The following is a 21,059-nucleotide window of genomic DNA, read 5'->3' on the forward strand; positions in this document are numbered from 1 at the left end:
AGGTGAAGGGTGGATGAATGAATGGATCAGCTATCAGTGCTGTGGGACACAACACCCTTATAGCATCGTTAAAGCAGAGCTCTGTCAGATTCATTACAGGTACTATAACATGGCATGCTGGTTGATTTGCACTGCCACACATCTGTATTTGATACTTAAGTCAATATTGTTTTGGCCTTGTCTTTGGGTGATGAAATGTTGTAGTGAAATACAGCACACGTGGGAGTAAATCTGCTTTAAATAGAACATGAAACTGCAGACGTTTCAGAGATGCAAACACAACAGTGTTTCTATTGTTGAGTGAAGTTGTAAAACCTGCCTAAAGTAGATGTAACACACTTTGAAATAACATTCTTGAGTAGTTGTGTATGGCTACTCGACCTGCCAAATGCTTTTATCAGAGCTATAACCTCTTTATAAATGTATCATCACTGCTTTCTGAATGTGCTTGTTCCCCTGCAAGCTTTTTCTTACTCAGCATTATGAAATTTCACACGACCACTCCTTTATAAATTTGTTTATAACTGATATCTTGCTTCATTGTAAAAAAGGGAAATGTCACATCATTTTGCACACTAACCCAACCCTAAGAGCAAGCTCAAACTAATCTCAACACAACATTATTCTGTACATCAAAGTATCTCCAGTAACAGACTATCATGTTAAGTCAAAATGTAGACTTACCTCAACACCAGCAGCTAAAACATGTGAGCTCTCTCTGTCTTCCTCTTATTCTTACCTCGCTTTTCTAGTTAGAAAACGGACTTCCCTCTTCCTCCCTCTCTTTCTCTCTTCCCTCTCTCCCTCTCTTTTAATCTCTTTTTGTCATTTAACGCCTAAAGCTTAAACAGGAAAGTCAAGTCAGGCAGCAAACTAAATCGTTTGTTAAAAGAGAACAGGTCATTCCAGTGAACATGTGTCTCAATAAAACACACAACCCAAAGCCATGTGGGCAAGATTCTCTACGACTGTCGTTTTGTTGTGTTCTTTTTGTTTTTTGTCTCAGCTGCAGCATCTTTGAAAGTTTACTGTTAATATTATACGTAGTGTGACTCATAAAGTAGAAAGAAAGAGAAAGAACGTGTGAGACTAAATGTGGATTTGACAAACATATTTGCCACTGACAGCTGTGAGACAAGTTTGATTTTCTAACTTTAACATAACCGTATATGTTTAACCACCAGTTTCCTGATCTGTGACCCAAACCTTTCAAACACTTCTTTATTTGCTTCATGTTTCTATTCATGACAGGATGTTCCGTTTGCGGACATAAATTTGAGAACATACACTGAACATCTGCAGAGTGCAATAGCTCCAGTAATGTGCCAGGATGTGTGTGTGTGTGTGTGTGTGTGTGTGTGTGTGTGTGTGTGTGTGTGTGTGTGCGTGTGTGTGTGTGTGTGTGTGTGTGTGTGTGTGTGTGTGTGTGTGTGTGTGTGCCAGGTGCACAAATTCCCCATTTCCACATCAGTGTGTCCGCCTGGCAGACTTCTGTTTATAGCCACTGTATTGAAAAAGGCAAGGCCAATAACTATGTTGTGTAGCAACGACATGCAGTCTGTGCAATCAGATGCAATTTTGTTGTTTTTTTGTTTCTTTGCAATAATAAGCATTGCATTATCCGGCAGAGCTGGAGATGACATAGCATTAGACATAGCATAACATTAGAGCTGTCACTAAATAATAAAATATCACTTTTGTTGCATGGTTTAACCCTGAGGTTTGAGTTATGTAATTGAGACACCATGATTAAACCAAGGCATATTAAATTTGAGCTTAATAATCTGTAGGATAAGTGTTTTAGCAGCTAAGGCAGTGTGGTGTATTACTTAAGAATAGTCTGTGGTTAGTTCCACACATTTGTTTTCTCTCATGCTCGAGGATAAGTTGTAAAATCCTGTGGATGGATTTGATGTCAACTGTAATTGTGGGAAATTATAAGTTTCATAACTTCTCTACCAGTATGACATTGATAATGATCATCTGACCATTAGACCACTCTGGCTCAAAGTGAAATTGTTGGTTGCAGATTGATAATTACCAGAAATCAACCACACATGAAGAGGTAAATGACTTTCTTCTGGCTTGTGTTACATTCCTCTCATGTATTATGGTCTGTTTTTTTTTTTTATCCTGTCACGGCCCTGACCATATTTTCAGTAAATCAGCTCTTTCTGTCATTCTCACTGTGAGCAAACGTTATCCTTCTCATTTCTCTCCTCCTGTCTGTGCTATCTCCCTCTGTGTAGTCTTCAGCAGATTCAATAATGATGGCTTAGTTCAAGGTGACATACTGCAGAGAGCGGCTCCCTCTTGCTGGAGCCATCATCTATTTCTTGTATATCACTCTGGTAATCTACCTCGCTGCAAAACATACCTCTCTTTTATCATGCTCGAGGAGAAATGGAAAATATCTTCAGTGGTGCTGTGTGAGTAATGAATGTCTGAAAACATCACATCTTAGAATCTGGTATAAATAGTGAAATGCTTTCTCTGTATGTGCAGGGCAATAATAAGTCATCATATCAATCAGTGTGACAGACACTTGAGAAATTTGATTTTCTGTAGTCGGATTGATTTAATTGGGTCTCATTATTCACCTTGCTTCTGCAATTTGCAGAGTCACTTAGCTTTGGCTGGGCTTTCCTTCGATGACAGAGTTTGAATGAACGTGGCAATTTCTGATCAGGATTCCATTAGTTTAAGAATAAAGTATTAAATTAACCTTTTCCCTCTGTATTTAGTAATCAATCAACCATCACCACAGGATAATTCAATTGCCTTTTCTTTTTTTTAATAACACAACCTATCTTGCCTTGAGGAGACCTATCCCAAAGACTCTAGGTGCTACCAGAGCTACAAGTAAAAGCAGTGTTATGAGGGAGTTTGTAACCTAGTGAGATTGGGAAATAACTTAGGGACCTGGGCAGAAAATCCCTCCTGCAATGTCCGGGTAAGCTCTGTAGACACATCTAGTGTAACATTCATAAAGAATAAAAGCAGAGTAATGACTTCAGTAGTCTTGAGAAGAAATTTACAGTCAAAATTTGAAGTGTATTTAGAGCACAGTTCAGTTCCTGCATGGACTTTGGGCTCTTATTCCCTCTGTTGTCAGAGGCAACTCAACAGTCAAGCAGATGAAAAAAAGCATTACATCACCCCCAAGTCTGGAGCCCCAGCAAAACTGGGAAGAGTGGAGTTCACTTTATACAGTGACATCATCATGTTTACTTTCTCTGAGAGCAATATTGGAAATAAGTTATGGAGAGTTTAACTTTAATAGAGGTTGCCATAACTTGAATTTGGATAGACTTGATGACCTTTAGCTTACATGCTGTACAAAACAGCACAAAACTAAAGTGCCCAAATGCTTTAAAATTGTCATTTTATTTCAAATGCAGGTTGTCAGAGTATAAATTGAGTATAAGGTGGACAAGAAAATAGTACCATGGATTAGTACATGTTGTGACATAAAACCCTACGGTCATGTATGAAGACCTTGCTTTGCTTTCAGCTGAGTTATGTAATGTGTCATGTTTTGAACTTTAAGTTCTTGTAACACTTTGTCATCAAACTGCTTTGCTTGCTGAAGCAATTTCTTAATGAGGATGATCAGAATCAATAGATTTTCTAATAGGCCTGAAGGTCTAAAGGGCAAAACTAAATTAAAAAGTCTGTAAATCAATGTGTGCATATATAGATGAACCATCAACCATATAAACATGCGAATGTGCACACATATGTGCACAAAGATATGTTTGTGTGTGTGTGTATCCTTACCTTCATGCTGGGCGGTGCAGTGCGAGGTGGTGAGGGGGGACATTCTCCCAGAGGGACGTTGGAGATGTTTAACAGTTCCTGTTTCCTGGAGAGAAGAGGACAAAAAAAGAGAAGAAAAAAGTTTGATTTATTGATGCCTATGACCTCAAAAAGTGTTCCAAATGGGATCAAAGGTCACACATCCTCATTTGTTTATGCAGGTCACTCTGCCTGTAATTTAATGAGGCTGATACACTATCTTCCCATCTTTAAAGCGTGTGTAAAAAGGTCAAAGTATTCATTTATAGTCATTATTTTTCAAAATTCGCAAAAATCCTCTCGAGTTATGTAAATGGGCTTATGTGCTGCTTTGCATATGATAGAGTGACTGCTCCCTGCTTTTGACCACCACTTAATCTAATCCATCATTGACCATCAAACTGTGTGTAACTGCTGTGGGTGTCTCATTTTTAACAAAGGTGTGTTTCCTCAATTTCTCTTTCTTTACATGTCTTCCTTGCATCTTAAGTGGGAGGTACTAGACCTGAGAAAAAGTGGCAAGGATGGAAAAAATGAAAAATTGAAAGAATAACGCAACAGTTTTTATCAACAGTTACCCCTGAAGAAACTAAAATCAACCCCAGGCAGGTATTGGCTGTAGAGTCATGCCCTAGTAAACTCTAAAACACTGCTGCTATATATTTAAGACACACAAAGAAAATGTAAAACATCACATCATATTGCATTTTTAATTGATAAATCATGAGCCCTAAATGTAAAGCTAACTCAACAGCTAAGTAACCAGCTACTGTATCTAACTGCAAAATAAAAACATGGCTGGAGGGGAACAACTGAGCTGTTAGATAGTACTATATATATATATATATATATATTATATATATATATATATATATATATATATTTTTTTTTTTTTTTTTTTTTTTAAAGAAGCTAGAACTAACTGCAAAAGCATAACATCCAGCAATAGATGAATCACACCTGGCACCAAAATATCAGCAGTGTTATAGTAACAGGTTCACATTTTATTTTAGAATTAAACTGTTTCAAGCAGCAGATGAGTAGTGAGAATGTATTTACTATAAGTTGTGTCAGTCTAGTAGTTCATGGTTGGCCTATAACATAGTTTAAAGGAGTCAAACAATCCCAATGCAGTTTGTTGACTTTTTGTTCTTCTATAATCCAAAGTATCAAACTGAATACACAGTGAAGTAGGATCAGATGGATCTCTGCTGTTTTAAAATGCTCACTGGAGTCTCAGGGGCTGTCGAGCAGACTTGAGAAGTTCTTTGAGGCTTTAAAAAAAAAAAAAACTTTTTTACTTACTTATTTACTGAGAGGCATGAGTGCACATTAATGATGCCCAATGTTAAAGGTTTCCTTGTCAGGGTAAGACAGTAGAAAGATTATCTCGACCCCAGGAACCCACAGTCTATTTCTTATCAAAGTTTTTTTTTTTCAGTAGTTTTCTAAAGTATCAACTTCAGATATGATGATTGGTGATGGATACCTCTCATGCTTATATGGCCAAGATCTAAAAAAGTTCATGAGCACATGAAAGAGAAAAGGGAGCCCAGGTGCAATATTCCTCTCCAGCTGCACCAGTACACACTTAGATATAACATGGTCATATATAACCTAGAGCTCATCGCTTTAAAATATCATTTGAGAGCCTTTTGTCCTCTTTCTGCAAATAAACACTGAGTGAAACATTTAAATTGCAATATGAATCCGGTACAATGTGTGGATTAATTTGTCTGTGTTGTGTGTCGAGCTGTAATTCATCACTTCAGATTTAATAGATGGGAGAGCAAGATGAGAGTTTTAATTGAGTGTTTATGTGAAATTAATATGCCTCTTCTTTCCTTTCATTAGCTGGAAGCGTAATGGCTTGATCTCTATTCGCTGCTGTGGCTGTGTCAAGTGGCTTTGAGGAGAAAAGCATTCAATCGCTCACAGTGTAAAAAATGTGAAATAGTGAGCTCGGGACAGCAATAGCTTCCTGATGAAGTGGAGCTCTGAGTGCTAACAAAAAAAGCCCCAAATTCTGGCTTCATATTCAGTAAAAACTCCTACCCTCTCTGTTGAATTTGAACACTTTTAATCCTTGACTGTTTGGGTCTACTGCAGCTCACAGACTCCCCAAACAAAAGGTAAAAAGTAAGGGGGAAAAACACACTGGAGTCTTCATTAGCCACTTCAGACCAAACCCAAACCCTGTTTCATTCCTCAGCCAGTTCTTTCCACAGGCTCAGCATTCGCACAATGCACCACTGTGTCCCCCCTGTGTATGTAATACTGCAGCATGTTAGCTCACAGTGGTCAAGGATGGACAATGTTGAAAAGAACATCACACACACCAAAACAGATTGACAGTTAACAGTGCTGGACGATGGTCATTGTTCTTTTCTCTTTGTTCTCATCAGCCTGAGGTAAAGAGGACGCTGTATGTGTGTTTTTTTTTTCAACCACTGACCAGTGAAAAGCAAATGCATGTTCGGACCACTGTCCCCGGGGTTGGATCCCCGCTGTGTGTCTCCACAGGACGACACCTATCTCGCTGACTTACACACTCACTTGCACTTGCACATAGAGATGCTTTTTGCAGAGGATTGAGAGATGTATGTGTGTGTGTATGTGTGTGTGTGTCCGAGAGAAAGGGAGGAAAAGACAAGGAGCTGCTGTCCTTGCTGCCTGGGCTGTCTCTGTGGTGATGAAACAACAGCTACGTCATAGCTACTGACTCCCACCCAGGAAGGGGGGGAGGGAGCAAAGACACAATTTGGGAAGAATAGGTCATGGAGAAAGTGAGTCGGGGAGGGGAAGTATGGAAAGAGGGTTAGATGAGAGTGTGCAGTCTCTAAAGGGTAATTTACACAAGCCTTTTGGAAGCGTTCTTTCGTCCGTCACTCGCACCTCTCATGAAGACATGCCCCTGTGTTATCACAAATATCAAGAGACCCGCACATGTGACATAATCTCCACAGAGAGTCATTTGAATAACACAAATCTCCTGTTGTTTCTATGCTGTGAACTTATTAACTGCATCTGTAATGAGTAACCATGGACCGTGTTTTACCATAATGGGTAGCAGGCAGCAATATGCCTTTAGTGCCAAATGTGAATAAAATCAATGAATCGGTAAATTGTTTAACCCTGTTTTCTTCCTTTGGCAACACACCTCATTTTCATTCAAACTAGTGAGGATTGATCAGACTGCTTCACTTGAATGCTTCATTGGTGCTTACATGTCTCTCATATCTCACTTTTGATGTGGCTTTCCAATAAAGGAAGTGGTTGGCATAAGAGCATCATCAAATGATGTAATGAGTTACATGAAGGTGAGAACGAAAATGTGGGGTGAGGTAGTAGAAGTGGATGCTGGTGAGGGAGTGAGGCAAAGGCAAAATGACAGGAAAACAGGAAGAATGATGAAAGGGCAACCAATGGAAGATTATAGATTAGATATTTAGAGTTAGATATAAAGTAGAGTAACACAGTAGGGTATTGTGTTGTCTTTTTAGCCACAGTTGCCAGTCCTGTCAGTCCTGCTCTGTGGTCCAGACTATTTATCTCAATGACTTCTGGATGGTATATAAAACAACATTAATGTTCCCTAATCTTACTGACTTGTCCTCTAGCGCCACCATTTGGTTCACATCTCTGGTTTTTAGTCAAACGTCTCGAAAACTGTGAAATGGATTACTATGAAATTTGGTACGCATATCCGAGTGAACTCTAATCATTTTGGTGAGGCCTTTCTAGCTTGGCACCATCAAATTTGGTTTATGGACTAATAGCTGCAAAACTAATGACATTTCAACCTGGTACAACATGGTAAACATTAGCCTGTTAACATTGGCACTGAGAATGTTAGCGTGCTGACGTTAGATGGGCTCTGAGTAATCAATCTTGGCCCTCTGGGATCAGAGGTGACTTTTCATTAAATATTCCTGTTATTTCTGTTCTGTTGTTGCGTTCAATACTGGCTTGGAGGAAGTAAGCAATTCAAGACTGTGAAATGAAATTACCAGGTCAAAGTGCATTCAGACCTCTGGCTCCTAGCCGGCACAAACATCGCATGGCAGTAATTTCCCGGTAAGCCAGAGTGCAGCGGCTGCCACACAATTATATTATTTCAGTTCACAGTACAAAGTGGCTGCACGGAACATGCAGCAGCTGTGTGGTTTCATTCGACTCTCTGGCTGGGTGCTTTGCCAAGAACAGTGAAGTCACCTCTGAAAAATTCATTCATCCACAACAATAAACACGGTCTTTAAAGGATTTTGGGTGATTTTCCTGGACCGGGCGAACCAAGCGTAACTTAATTCAAGTCTGTGTCACCTGGAGCTAAGATTAAGTGGTTGTAAACCTGCTGGGCTAAAATAGGGCAGATCTTGCTCCACATCTACATCCAAACTAGTACAAGATGTACTTTTCTTGTACGGCAGCAGGTCCATAATCCTGCTTGCATTTGGCAGCCACTAATTATGGTTGATTCAACAGTAATTACATCTACACAGTCATCATGTTTATCTAATGATGCCGGTAATGTGCGTGTGTGTGTGTGTGTGTGTGTGTGTGTGTGAGAGAGAGAGAGAGAGAGAGAGAGAGAGAGAGAGAGAGAGAGAGAGAGAGAGAGAGAGAGAGAGAGAGAGAGAGAGAGAGAGAGAGAGAGAGAGAGAGAGAGAGAGAGAGAGAGAGAGAGAGAGAGAGAGATTGTAATACATCTGTTATTTTTTCATGTATTGATTACAGCCCTGAGATAAGGTTAGTGGACACAGAGACACACGGGAACAGAGTGATAAAAAGTGTGTGTGTGTGTGTGTGTGTGTGTGTGTGTGTGTGTGTGTGTGTGTGTGTGTGTGTGTGTGTGTGTGTGTGTGTGTGTGTGTGTGTGTGTGTGTGTGTGTGTGTGTGTGTGTGTGTGATGGACAGAAAAAGGGGAACAGTACCTCTGCACATCCCTTCATGATGTACAGATCACAGGAAAAGGAGATATGAAGGTGAAAACGTAAAATTAGGGGGTGGAGGGTGCAGACAGGGTAAAATAAAGAACGGAAGACAGAGACAAAGAGAAAGAGTGAACAGAGGGTGAACTTAGGGTCACGGGTATGAAGCCTATATCCCAGGGGCTTACTGTACACTCCTGTTTCCAGTTGGGCTTCATATTTGTTATGAAACTTGATAAGGAGCTCGATCCTCATGCTGATTGGCCAATTACACAACTGATGGCTTCCCTAATGGAGTTAATAAAACAGTAATTGGAGACAGAGAAAAGGCGAAAGAGCTGAAAAAGAGATAGAGACATTGGAGGACTGTTGCTGTGGATGGTATGAACCATCAGGCCTGACATATATTAAAGTAGACTGAGAGTAAAAATCACATCACACAGCAGAATCCGGTGCAATATTACTGATTAGACATGGCAGCAGCAGCTCTGATAAGCACTTTGAGGGGATGATGTTGCAGGGGGTATGTAGGAAAGGTGACGCCTGTTGCTTAATATAACCAAAGTTAATTAAGTACCTACAGTATAAACATACAGAATGTACGGTGAGGATGTATTTAATGAATGGTGCTAAAGACTGACTCTTCCATTGAGATTTGCAAACATGAGCAAATCCCTCCCCAAAACAGGAAACAGTTCTACTGCCAATGGTGCAAAGGTGACTGTACAGGCATATGGACACGAATCACTTTAGCATTGTCATCAAACTTTCTGTTTTCACTTTTGATTTACGTAGCTGCATATTTAGTCATTGGCCATTTTTCAAGCTCATACATATATACACATGGCTAAGTTTTTTTGTCATGCTAGTGCCACAGTTTAGACTAAAATATATCAACAAATGTTCAATGGACAGACATTCATGTTCCTCGTGTTCCTGGATTAATTTCAATAACTCTGAAGAGTCTGCTTTGGTTTATGACCAAATATGGCCAAAATATGACCAAAATAAGATGGCGAACATTAACATGAACTTTAAACATTAGCTTTAAATACCAGCATGTTGGCATTGTCATTGTGAGCATGTTAGCACGCTGATGTTAGCATTTAGCTAAAAGCACAGCTGTGCCAAAGTACAGCCTCACAGAGCCACTACCATGATTGTTATGGGATAACATAACTGAAAAACTAAAAATTTGAATTGAAAGTGAAGATTAACTATATGACACTATATAAACCAAAACATGATCTCAAAGGCAAAACTTAATTAAAAACACATAATAAAACTATACACGAGTGCTACATCTCTTGCGATCACTTTTTTCAGTTTTGCAACTAAACAAAACTGATAAGTTCAACAGTGAAACTGAAAAAAGTGACATTGAAGGATTATTGTTCTCAAGTGTAGCACTAATATATAGTTTTATTGAAGGTTTTGCACTAAGGTCATATCAGTGCTTTTTTAATACACTCTTTTTGTTTTTTTGCTTGATTTAGGATTAGGATCAATTAAAGCGCTGTTATCATGTCTTCAAGTGCCCTTTAAATAGCAATTTACATGACTGTACTGCTATCTATCAGTCTGTCCTGATAAAGCCTGCTCCACATAGACATAAGAAACTGATGTACTGTATGAGTCGGTCAGCTGTCCAACAGGAGAGCTCAGGCATCTAAGATATGTGCAGATATGTGGGGAGGTCACAGGAGCAATAATTAGGAGGCAACTGCACTTTGATTCACAGGCTGTTTCCTGTGGGAATGTCAGGCCTCACCCTCGCTCTCTCTTACTGTGATATGAATAGATACAAAGATGACAGCAGGCAGGAGATAAGACTGTCCAGCCAGACACCCTGAAACATTCTCATTATCAATAAGAGGAAGAGACGCAACCAGATGGATAGTGGGGGGGTGAGAGGGAGCAGAAGAGCTGCAGGTCTCTAATGAGAAAAGCCATCACTCCTTTTATAAATCAATATAGATATTTGTACCAAAAAAAACTACAGAGTTGGCAAGTACGAGTAAATAACCTTTTCATTTAGTCGTTCTGCTGATAGGCTGAAGCACCGAAAATTGATTGTGTGTGTGTGTGCGTGTGTGTTTTGTTGCAGATGAAAACACATTATATTAAATTTCAATTTGAACACACTGCACAAAGATGTACACACAAAGAAAAACTGGCACACACCTAAACACACACTGCATTATTCACTTAATGTGACAGCCAGACTACGTACGTATGCGTACTGTACGTGCAAAAATGCTTCTGTGTTCTCTGCCAAGGAAAGAAAATCTACTTTATGACTTGCAACTGGTTCATTCTATATAACGTGTGTAGTTTTGTGACCGACCCGTAACCATGGTCAATTCAGTATGATTTTCCACAGTCTGCTATTGAGAGAACAAAGTGACGTGCTGTTCTGTTGTCTTTGAACCACAAAAAGATTAACTGTGTAAAATAAACTTACAGAATTTCTGAGGAAAGTTTCATCACTTCAATTTTTGGCCCCCTAACATTTATGTCACCCACACAACTCCAAACAATCAATCTGTGCCTCTGTTCAAGCTGAGTACTTGGGGAATAAATGTATGAATAAACTGGCAGGATCGTCTGGGCTACAGTCATCCTCCTCCTCCTCTCTGTAATCCTTCATCTTTTCCAATTCTTCTCTGTTTCTTACTGTTTGTCTCTTTCAACCTGTCGTCTTGGTACACTTTATTGCTTTCCTTCTCTCTGCTCACGCCCTCCCCCGCTCTCTCCTCGCTCAATTATTTCTGTAATTAATCCAAGTGTTAGACTACACCGACACCAGTCAAGGTCTCGCCCTCTCCAGGCACACATCTGACACACGGTCCCGCCCAAGGAAACTATGAGCATGTGTGCCATTCTGTTCCTCCCAAAGAAACCAGGTTAATTACATTTAACTGCTCTGTGCTCTGCTTACCAAGAACTGCAGCCAAATTATTGACTTTAAAGATCACAAACAGACACCAGAGGCAAATACAAGAAGCTGGTAAAAGGTTATGTACTGCAGCTTTTGTCTTACCTTTGAAATGTCAGTGTTGTTTTCTGTCTCGCTGCACAAACGGTGCCAAGAGACCTCGGATGGACATTTATGTGTGGTCCTCAGCAGCAGGAAGACACTGATAAAGGCCAAAGGCTGGATGGTGTTTGTTTCTTTGTCTACCGGTGTGCATTATGCAGTTAATCACACTTTATTGGGATGGTCATTTGAACGTTAGGTAACTATAGCTGGTGCATTTACATGGAAACCCTTTGATCTAGAAACACTTGAATAATAGCTCAATCTGAATTTTAAAAAAGTAAAATAAATTTAAAAGATGAAAAGGTGTCATCTAAATGCTCTTTTCAATTACTTCCTGTTTTTAAAATTTTCTGGTCCACGCAGGCACACGCTGATGTCACTTCTAGTGTGTCGAGAGCTTTGGCAGATGATAAAAAAAATTAGGGCGCATCTTTATTTGATTCTCAACACTGTACTCTGCTAATAAAGTGTTAACATACACACAGGTAACAAATTAAAGGAAAAAACAACATAAAATGTGCTGTCAGAACAGCTTCACTGTTTCTTAGCGTTGATTCTACAAGTGTCTGAACTCTACTGGAGGGATGAACACCACACTTCGAAATGATATTTCCTCATTTGGAGCTTTAATGATGGTAGTGGAAAGCGCTGTCTAACACGTCAGTCCAAAGTCTCCCCTAGGTTTTGGTAAGTGAACTACTCTCCATTGGTTCATTAGATCTAAGGGTCTGCATCAGGTTTGGATTAAAAACATTTAATCAAAGTGAGCAGAAGTTTTTTTTGTCCTTTGCTAAATGACTGCATTGCAGTGGAAAACATAGTTGCCTGGCATCACTACTCTTGCTGTCATTTCAGTGGAAATGCCATTAATCCCATCTAATCCTATTCATTTTTCGGGAGCCATTTCCTCTTTATCATTGCCCAATTTCGGCCAGTCTCACTGATTTGAGTCGAAGGAAAAATAGAATCAAGTATCTGTCAGATGACATTAAATACTTCAGACTAGCTGATAACCACACCAGAGCAGAAAGGGGATAAGGAGAGCGTTATGAAGACAGAAAGATGCAGAATGAATGGATGTCAGACAGATCGCTGAAAGAGAGAAGGCCGCAGAACGAGGTATGGGGAGACAGAGAGAGAGAGAGAGAGAGAGAAAGAGAGAGAGAGAGAGAGAGAAAGAGAGAGAATAAATTAATCTCTGCAGACTAAAAATAGCGCTCTCAATCCCCAATGCAGAGCTGGGTAAATAGGGCTGTCTTGGGTGGGTCTCTGGACACTTGTTAGAGACAATAAGATCTAATCTGTTACACCCCGAGACAAGGCTGACTGTCATTAACAAACACACTTGCACATAAGCACACATGTCTGAACTAACAGACAGCAAAGAAACATGTGAGTTCAAGTGAAAATCAAATGTTTGCATATTGTGTGTGTGTGTGTGTGTGTGTGTGTGTGTGTGTGTGTGTGTGTGTGTGTGTGTGTGTGTCATGGTCCCCTGCAGCTGCTAATCAAAAAGGAGTGAAATGCACAAGAGGAACAAGAGAGTTTAGAAGAGGGAGTAATTGAGAGTAGAGAGGAAAACCAGGGAGAGATGGAGGAATGGAAACAGTGAATGAAAAGTGGTTGTGTTAAACAGTTGGAGGAGGAGGAAGAGGAGGAGGGTCGACAGCTAGAGGAGGGAAGGCACTACACAACAAGGAAAAAGTGTGTAAGGTAGTCAAGAATAGCAACATGAAAGATCAGCTGTAGTTAATCTGTCCAACGAGCTTCTCTCTTTGTACAGCAACAAATGTTCAGAGTCTTCCACCAGCTGCAGTTGTGTTTTTAAAGATTAACTACAGGGGAGGTATCTTTTTTTTTTACATTTCTGCAGAGTAATGGCAAAGAGTTCAAATATTTAAGAAGTAAAAAGCCTTGCAACTGTGTAAATACAAATGCAGACGACAATATGTATCTTATCTTTTACGGTTAAAGACCAATGAACATTCACAAGACTCTTTCCCCTATTGTCCAATTATAGCTTGACAACTGTAACTAAGCACAACAGACTTGTCTAGCATTGGATTTGTCTTTGTAATGAAACAGGATGCGTGTGGAGGGTCTTGTCTTTTTATGTATCCTTTTAAAAAGTAAGAAGTCAGAGATGGCAAACAATGCATGGATCTAGCTTGATTTGCTAGCCAGTCATATTTAATGGCCTCTGTCTGAAATCCGTTAAAAAATCTCTATAATAAGAATTTGAAACTGCATATGTATCACATGCGAGCGCAAAGTTCATATCAAAATATCAACTGTTCATTGTTTTGTGTGTGTGTGTGTGTGTGTGTGTGTGTGTGTGTGTGTGTGTGTGTGTGTGTGTGTGTGTGTGTGTGTGTGTGTGTGTGTGTGTTAGTCAGTTTTATTTTACAGAATCAGTAAAAACTGAAAGTAAAAAGTAAAGATGCTGTTGTGTGTGATTGGGTGTCTGTGACATTTCCCTCTTCGTGACTGGCTGCAGTCTCTCTGGCAGGTTATCCCTGATGGGTTTTAGCTATTAATTATTCTGTTGGTTGTTCGATCGCAAACATGGTGACTGCAGGACACAGTTACAAAGACTCCATGAGCCTGACTGGATTGATGGATCTGAGCGGTACTTATCCTGAGCTGGTCACTTTAAAAAAGAAATGCAGCTTTAAAATGACTGTGTTAGCTTGTTTACAAAGTAATGTTTCGTAAGTAAGTGTGCTTCTCAAAGACAGTCAGCACTCAATTTGTGTTCCACCATATACATTTTTTTGCCCTTATGCTCTGTGACAGGAGCTCCAGAACATTTCCATATCAAGGACCCTCAAACTGATATGTAATAGACCACGAAGTAATGTTTGATGAGATTTTCTCTTAGGGGAACACAATTGTTGAGATACTTGCATAACTGTCAAATCAAATCAATCTTTCTAGTCCAAAGGGAAATGTGATGTGCAGACAGGGTTTAAAACACGGAACAAAACAAATCAGACAACTGGAACAACCACATAAAATTATAAGAGCATAAAGTGCAAATGCATGTGTGGAAAAAGCTAAATCACAGTGCAAAAAGAGGCCATGAGAGGTCATCTGATAGTTTTCCAAATTTACGGTCACTGATATAAAGACAACCTTTGGGCTTTTAGTCCTCTGTGGGGTTGACCTGAAGACAAGAGCTCAAACTCTAGTGCTGGATGGTCAGGACAGTCTAGGATGAATCTGCCGTAAATGTCCCTGAGCAGGGACTGACTCATCCCAGCAGTGTCTTCCCACATTAACATGCCTTTTCTTTCCGGCTGTGTAAAGGTGCCAGACAGCAGTAAATAAAGATAAGACTGTTCTATAAACCGCCTGTAAAGCAGCCATTATACTGTAGCCGGAAAAACATAGAGAGTTCATTTTTCTTGAAGGTACTGCTTCACATTTTGAGAATTTTCATTAGTCTTGTAGAAGCACAGTATATTTTCTCTGTTGTGTTCGACCAGCTAGTTGCTCACATTTAATAACAGTCATTGTAGCAGTAGAGGACAACTTTTAAAAATCAATACAAGCATCTAAGTTTTTCTTACACTTAGCAGGTTGAAGGCTTTGTCATGCCATGTCACAAGTACCTCCTCCACAGGCTGGTGACCTTACCTTACCCTGTCTGTGTGGGCTGACTAATAACTGCATTATCAACACATTTATTATGTCTGCCTGCTCACGTCATTGCTTTTACAGTTGTCCTTATACAGTAAAGTACTATAGTGGAGGTGAAAAAGACCTTGTGAGGATACAAAGAGGGATTTGATTTGAAATTAGACTGTTGGTCAAAGGAACAGTGTGATATTTTGGGAGAGTTTGATATTTATCCATTCAATAAGAAGCTTGAGTCAGCAGCCTGTTAGATTAGCTTAGCATAAAGCCTGAGAAAAGACTTGAAAAAACAGCTATCCTGGCTTTGTCAAAAAGAAAGAAAATAAACCCATCAGCACCCCTAAAGCTCACCAATTAACAGCTCGGCGAGCAAGATGGGACAGCATTCATTTCGGTGAAATATTCACATTATTTTGATTTTATGGGAGGAAATAAGAGCAAGAACATTACAGTGATATGTAAGTTGTGCCTGGGTAACAAGAGCCTGTTGCCCTGTTGCAGTGATGTAGGGATGTGTTTGTAAAGCCTATAGCCTATGTAGTTTTATAACTTGTATGTGGGCATATGTTTTGGAAGCCACTTTAATACAATAAAGAGCTGTAAATGGGACATTGTGTCTGTTATTACTGCTATTAGTGTAAAGATTTACAGATTATGGGCCAGACTTGGCTGTGTGATGATGGTACTCATTATATTTAAAAGAGGTCTGGACTAAAACAACATGCACAAGGAATTACAGTACGAAGAGGTTTTCATTTTCTGTAACGCAGAAGTACTCTAACAAGTTACTTTTTCTCAGAGGGTAATGCTATAATGTAGCTAGTTACTTTTTAATGGAAGTGCATTTGTAATGTAATTACTTACTTATAAAAGTAATGTTCCCCAACACTTCCAATTAACACATTAAAGAGCCATGCTTGCTGTTTCCAACTGTTCTCAGCCTTTATCGTAAACTAAGCTAAGCAGCTGCCGCCTGTAGCCTTATATTTAGTGGTAAGCTGACAAACCTCTCTTCAAATAAGCATATTTTAAAATGATGTCTATTATGTTCAAACCAAGGTTCTCTTCAAACAAATGCTTTGCTTGTGGAAGTCTATTTTTTAGAATATTCTTAAACAAGTGGCCGAATTGGAGATTTGGAGGTCTAAATCCTTTGAGTCCTTGCTTTTAATACTGAAGTGTACCGTCCATGAAACTTGGTGTCAGACTCTCAAAGGTATTCCCCTCTAAAAGATTTGCCTTGAGTTTCTTTCTGCTGAAAAAACAAATGACCCTGACAACTAGATGACATGCTAATGGAGGAGCACAAAAGGAGGTCTGTACATTTACAGCAATGAGTCAGGCTAATCCCTAAATAAAGTAAACTAAGGGGATTTTTTTTTGGATAGTTTAGAATGTATCCACAAATGTCCTTAGAACATTTGAATCACAGATGAAAAAGTCTTAAATAAGACATGATGGAAAAACAGCACAAAGGACAATATGTATCCTCATAAATGTATTTAACAAGCAATACTGAATTAAGAAGTATTCACATGCTGTTAATGAACTGGCAACATTAATTTCCTGTAAAACCTTGCAGTAAAGAGAATTGACTGAGACTCTTCATTATGAAGCAGATGCTGGATGTGTCTCAGGATAGTTATTGGTACAGAGCATACAGTATCTTTATTTAGTTGAAGTTGGCAGTTTGTCTCTAATGTATATTTAGACATTTTTTCCACCCGACACAAGGAGGTACTTTATCGGGACAAATGTTTTTACTGTTTTTCTGTTATTTATATACTGTTATGATTTTGGATATCTATGCTTAACATGGTCCGAGTTTCAAAGCTTGAGGTTAACATAGGCTTGAACATGTACAGATGTATCTGAGAAGTAGACATTTTGTATAAAGAACAGGAAAAAGTAGTGAAATCCTATTGCTACTGTTTCTTTCATGGTTTGTTTACATATCCTCCCGAGCTGCCTGATGTTTCCCAATCAGAAGAGAGCAGGCTCATCGGGAGATGCGGCTTTAAAGAGACAGGAGCTAAAATGATCTGAACTGAAATGGCTGTGTGATGGGCCAGTATAAGATAAGGAGATTTCTTTTAAACTGTAAATCATGCAAAAATATTCCAGTAGAGCCCCAGATATATACCTGAAAATGAGCTTAATATGCCTCCTTTAATTCATTCTTCATAAGCCTCAAACCTGAAGGTCACCAAGCCTTTTTTCTGACACACCCCATAATCAACAGGAGGCACTGCCAGGCCAGTGGGGTCATAAAAATGCTAATTAAATATTGTGATATGCAAAACAGATGGACGTTTGGCTTAAAAATTACTTTGACATTGCATTGAACCACTATTATGTGTCACGGGCACTTGAAATACAATGTAACACAACATGTTGTACATGATTTCAATTGTGGTATTAAAAGCCTTGAATCTATAGACTACACAGTGTGCGAACAGGAAGCCCCATGCTGTGATTATGGATTGGGTCAAAAAACCACACTGGCATCATAAATGAGTCTGTCTCTCTCTTCTCTTCTCTTCTCTTCCACACACACACTCTCTCTCTCTCTCTCTCTCTCTCTCTCTCTCTCTCTCTCTCTCTCTCTCTCTCTCTCTCTCTCTCTCTCTCTCTCTCTCTCTCTCTCTCTCTCATAGCCACCCCTTGCATGACACAACCACAGACCGACAGGGAAATGTGGCTATAACCGCAAGAACATGGGCACTTGTATAAGAACTGGCTTTAACACAATCTAAACTCATACACACTTGGCCACACACATATATAATGGGACAAACAACTTATTCACCAACACACACATACAAACAGACAGAACAGGTCTGCAGCTGGAGATAAATGAGCTGCGGAGGACATTAATGCATGGAGGGTAATATAAACATTCAGACATAGGCAGCAGACCTCATGCTGTTCCACTTATGGCTCTATCACCACAGAGATAAGCAGAGTGAGAGGGATACACAGATGATATAGGCAAAGAGCCAGATTGCAAGCTTACATGTTTGTATGTGTACATCTCAGGAAACTGGACACTTGTACTTCTCTGCTGAATGAATAATAAAGCACTCCTTTTCTAGCAGTTTATTTTTTATTTAGCTATAAATACTTGGCTTTAACTGTCAATTTGTAATTCACTTTTCATCATTCACTGTCTGAATGAACCTGCTTTTAGAACATGATATCCTGCCACAATGGGCGGCCTATAGCTGAGAAAAATAGTAGCAGTTAAGGTCTGAAAGGAGGATGTAACAACACCACCTTAAAATGGTCAGAAATTGTGCCTGGATCATCATGTGACACAGCCGCAGCAATAGAAAGGACAGCAGTGCAACAGTTGTTGTAGCAGTGCTCTGGTTATTTCTGCTGTCCAGACATGATTGTACTGTTTTCATCAGGCAAAATCATAAGTCACAAGGCAAACATGTTAAAACCATGCAAGAAAAAAGGTGTTCCTCTCAAAAATTAAAAATATTTGCGTGTGTATCTGTGTGACAATGCAGTATCCACAGATTCCAGCCTCCAGACATGGGAGGATACAGTGCTAGAGGGCCCTGGGGCAAAAATGGGCAGGTTGGGCACCATTGATACAACTGTTCATTGTTTCCTTCCTCACACTTACTGTTTATGTATTCTGCTGCTGTTGAGTACATATGCTGCCCAGAGGGACAGAAACAAATCAGTTATCATTTACTTGAATACTACATGGCCCCATGTTTAATGTGTGTACAATTTATGGTAATTTGATAAAAAACACATTTATTAGGGAGTATACACAATGTAAACATATTATCTATACATAGAGAATGGTGTGTACTTCCAAACAAAATTATAATTATATAAGTATTAATTTTAGTTAATGACACAAACCGATTGACAGACAGTGAACCTGCTACTTTTGGGGGCCCCAGGAAGTCTGGGGCAGTTGCTCGATTTGCGCGGTGGCTAAACCAGCCTTGCCTCCAGGGGTTAATTTTACACTTATACAGACATGTACATAAACATAAACACACACACACACACACACACACACACACACACACACACACACACACACACACACACACACACACACACACACACACATAGATATACACACAAAAACCCAGAGGTCAGATAAACTTATCAGCATTCGCAAAGTGAGTTACGGTCTATTTTGAATCAACCTATTTTGGGCGAGGCTATTAGAACAGAGTAGCAAAGTGTGTTCAGTGCTGCATATGAGATATTCACTCGCATACACACACACACAGACAAAAAACCCAACCCGGACTTTACCATATGTTCTTCCTAACAATAACACTAAATAGGCAACCTCTGTCCACAACCTCAGATTCCGGTTCAACTGACACGCGTGGCTGCTAATGTTAGCTCAGCCAAAACAGGTCTGTCAAGAGGCGGGGGGGCAGTCTTGACCCTGCCATTCTAAATAAACTGTCACCATGTGGTATATTCCCAGGGTTCTTATTGACAGGACATATGTAAGGTAGTATTAAAAGTAAGATGATCTGGACACAACACACAACACAACATGCAGGGAAAATCCCCTTACAGGTGCAACCTTCTGTGTTTGAAGGTATTAACAAGCCTTTCAAAGTCTTTGTTTTATAAATCTGAAAGGCTTATTCACATATATAGTTTGCGTGAGTTTACTGGTTTTGTTTCATCACACGCAGCTTTCATAACGCACCATAAATTAATTTAAGACCTGCTGCTGTCAACAGTGGGTTAGTGGGCAGCAATGTACGGTATTCTTTATTGTAGTATCCTATCCAGTTCACCCAACCTTTCAGTCTGTTCACATTGCCATCATCATCTTTACAATCTTTCTTTTTCCCATGTTCATCACTCTCTACACCACTACTTTGCTTCTGCTTCTTTCATTCTTTTATTCCCTCTTGTTTGCTTTTCAAAAGCACTCAGAACACACCTCTATTCACCTAAACTCCTCAATACCTTTCTCTCTCTTTCCCATCTGTCATTTTCACTGACCCAGATACACATAAGTGCGGTCAACAAGACACGCACACACACACACACACACACACACACACACACACACACACACACACACACACACACACACACACACACACACACACACACACACACACACACACACAACTAAGCACACTCTAATAAAAGGACCTGTAATAAAACTGCAGATGCAAACTCATTGAACCGTAAAGAGCACAAAGTGCCCCACACCTTAGGTATAATAAAGGAATTACAAACCAATAAAGTTTTCCCTGGCTCAACGCCGCACTGCAGACTGTCTGCTTGTCCCTGTGGCAGCAGGCAGCCAGCCGAGCCATACATTATCTACACAGCATACCTGCCTCATCAAGACGACAAAACGGTACAAACTTCACCCACCCTTCGCTCTCCTCTTTCTCCCTCTCCTTCTCCTTGGCTTTGCGAGACTTGTGCAGGAGTCCAATGAGGATCACCGCTGCCCGAATGCCGGCCTTTTTGTTGTGGAACCGCCTTCCGGCCTGAGACATGCTGGGTGTTTCTGCCGGTGCCAGATGGGGTTCAGGTGACAACCGGCCCAAGGTCAGGCTGGGTCCAGGGTTCCCAGGTTGCAGGACCTGCTTGGTCGTGGGCTTGCGTGGTTCCAGCGTGAGCCGTGA

At 40.0% G+C, this 21,059-nt stretch overlaps 1 long non-coding RNA gene across 1 annotated transcript in view; it reads right to left on the reverse strand.

Annotated features, from left to right (window-relative positions):
• Positions 1–3,788: 3,788 nt before the first annotated feature.
• The window catches only part of LOC133979958 (uncharacterized), a 50,686-nt gene continuing 33,415 nt past the window's right edge, over positions 3,789–21,059 (reverse strand). The window contains exon 3 of the long non-coding RNA XR_009925141.1: positions 3,789–3,865. This is a non-coding gene — a long non-coding RNA (uncharacterized LOC133979958). The remainder of the gene's footprint in view (positions 3,866–21,059) is intronic.

This window comes from Scomber scombrus, chromosome 5, assembly GCF_963691925.1.
Source record: "Scomber scombrus chromosome 5, fScoSco1.1, whole genome shotgun sequence".
Taxonomy (NCBI): domain Eukaryota; kingdom Metazoa; phylum Chordata; class Actinopteri; order Scombriformes; family Scombridae; genus Scomber; species Scomber scombrus.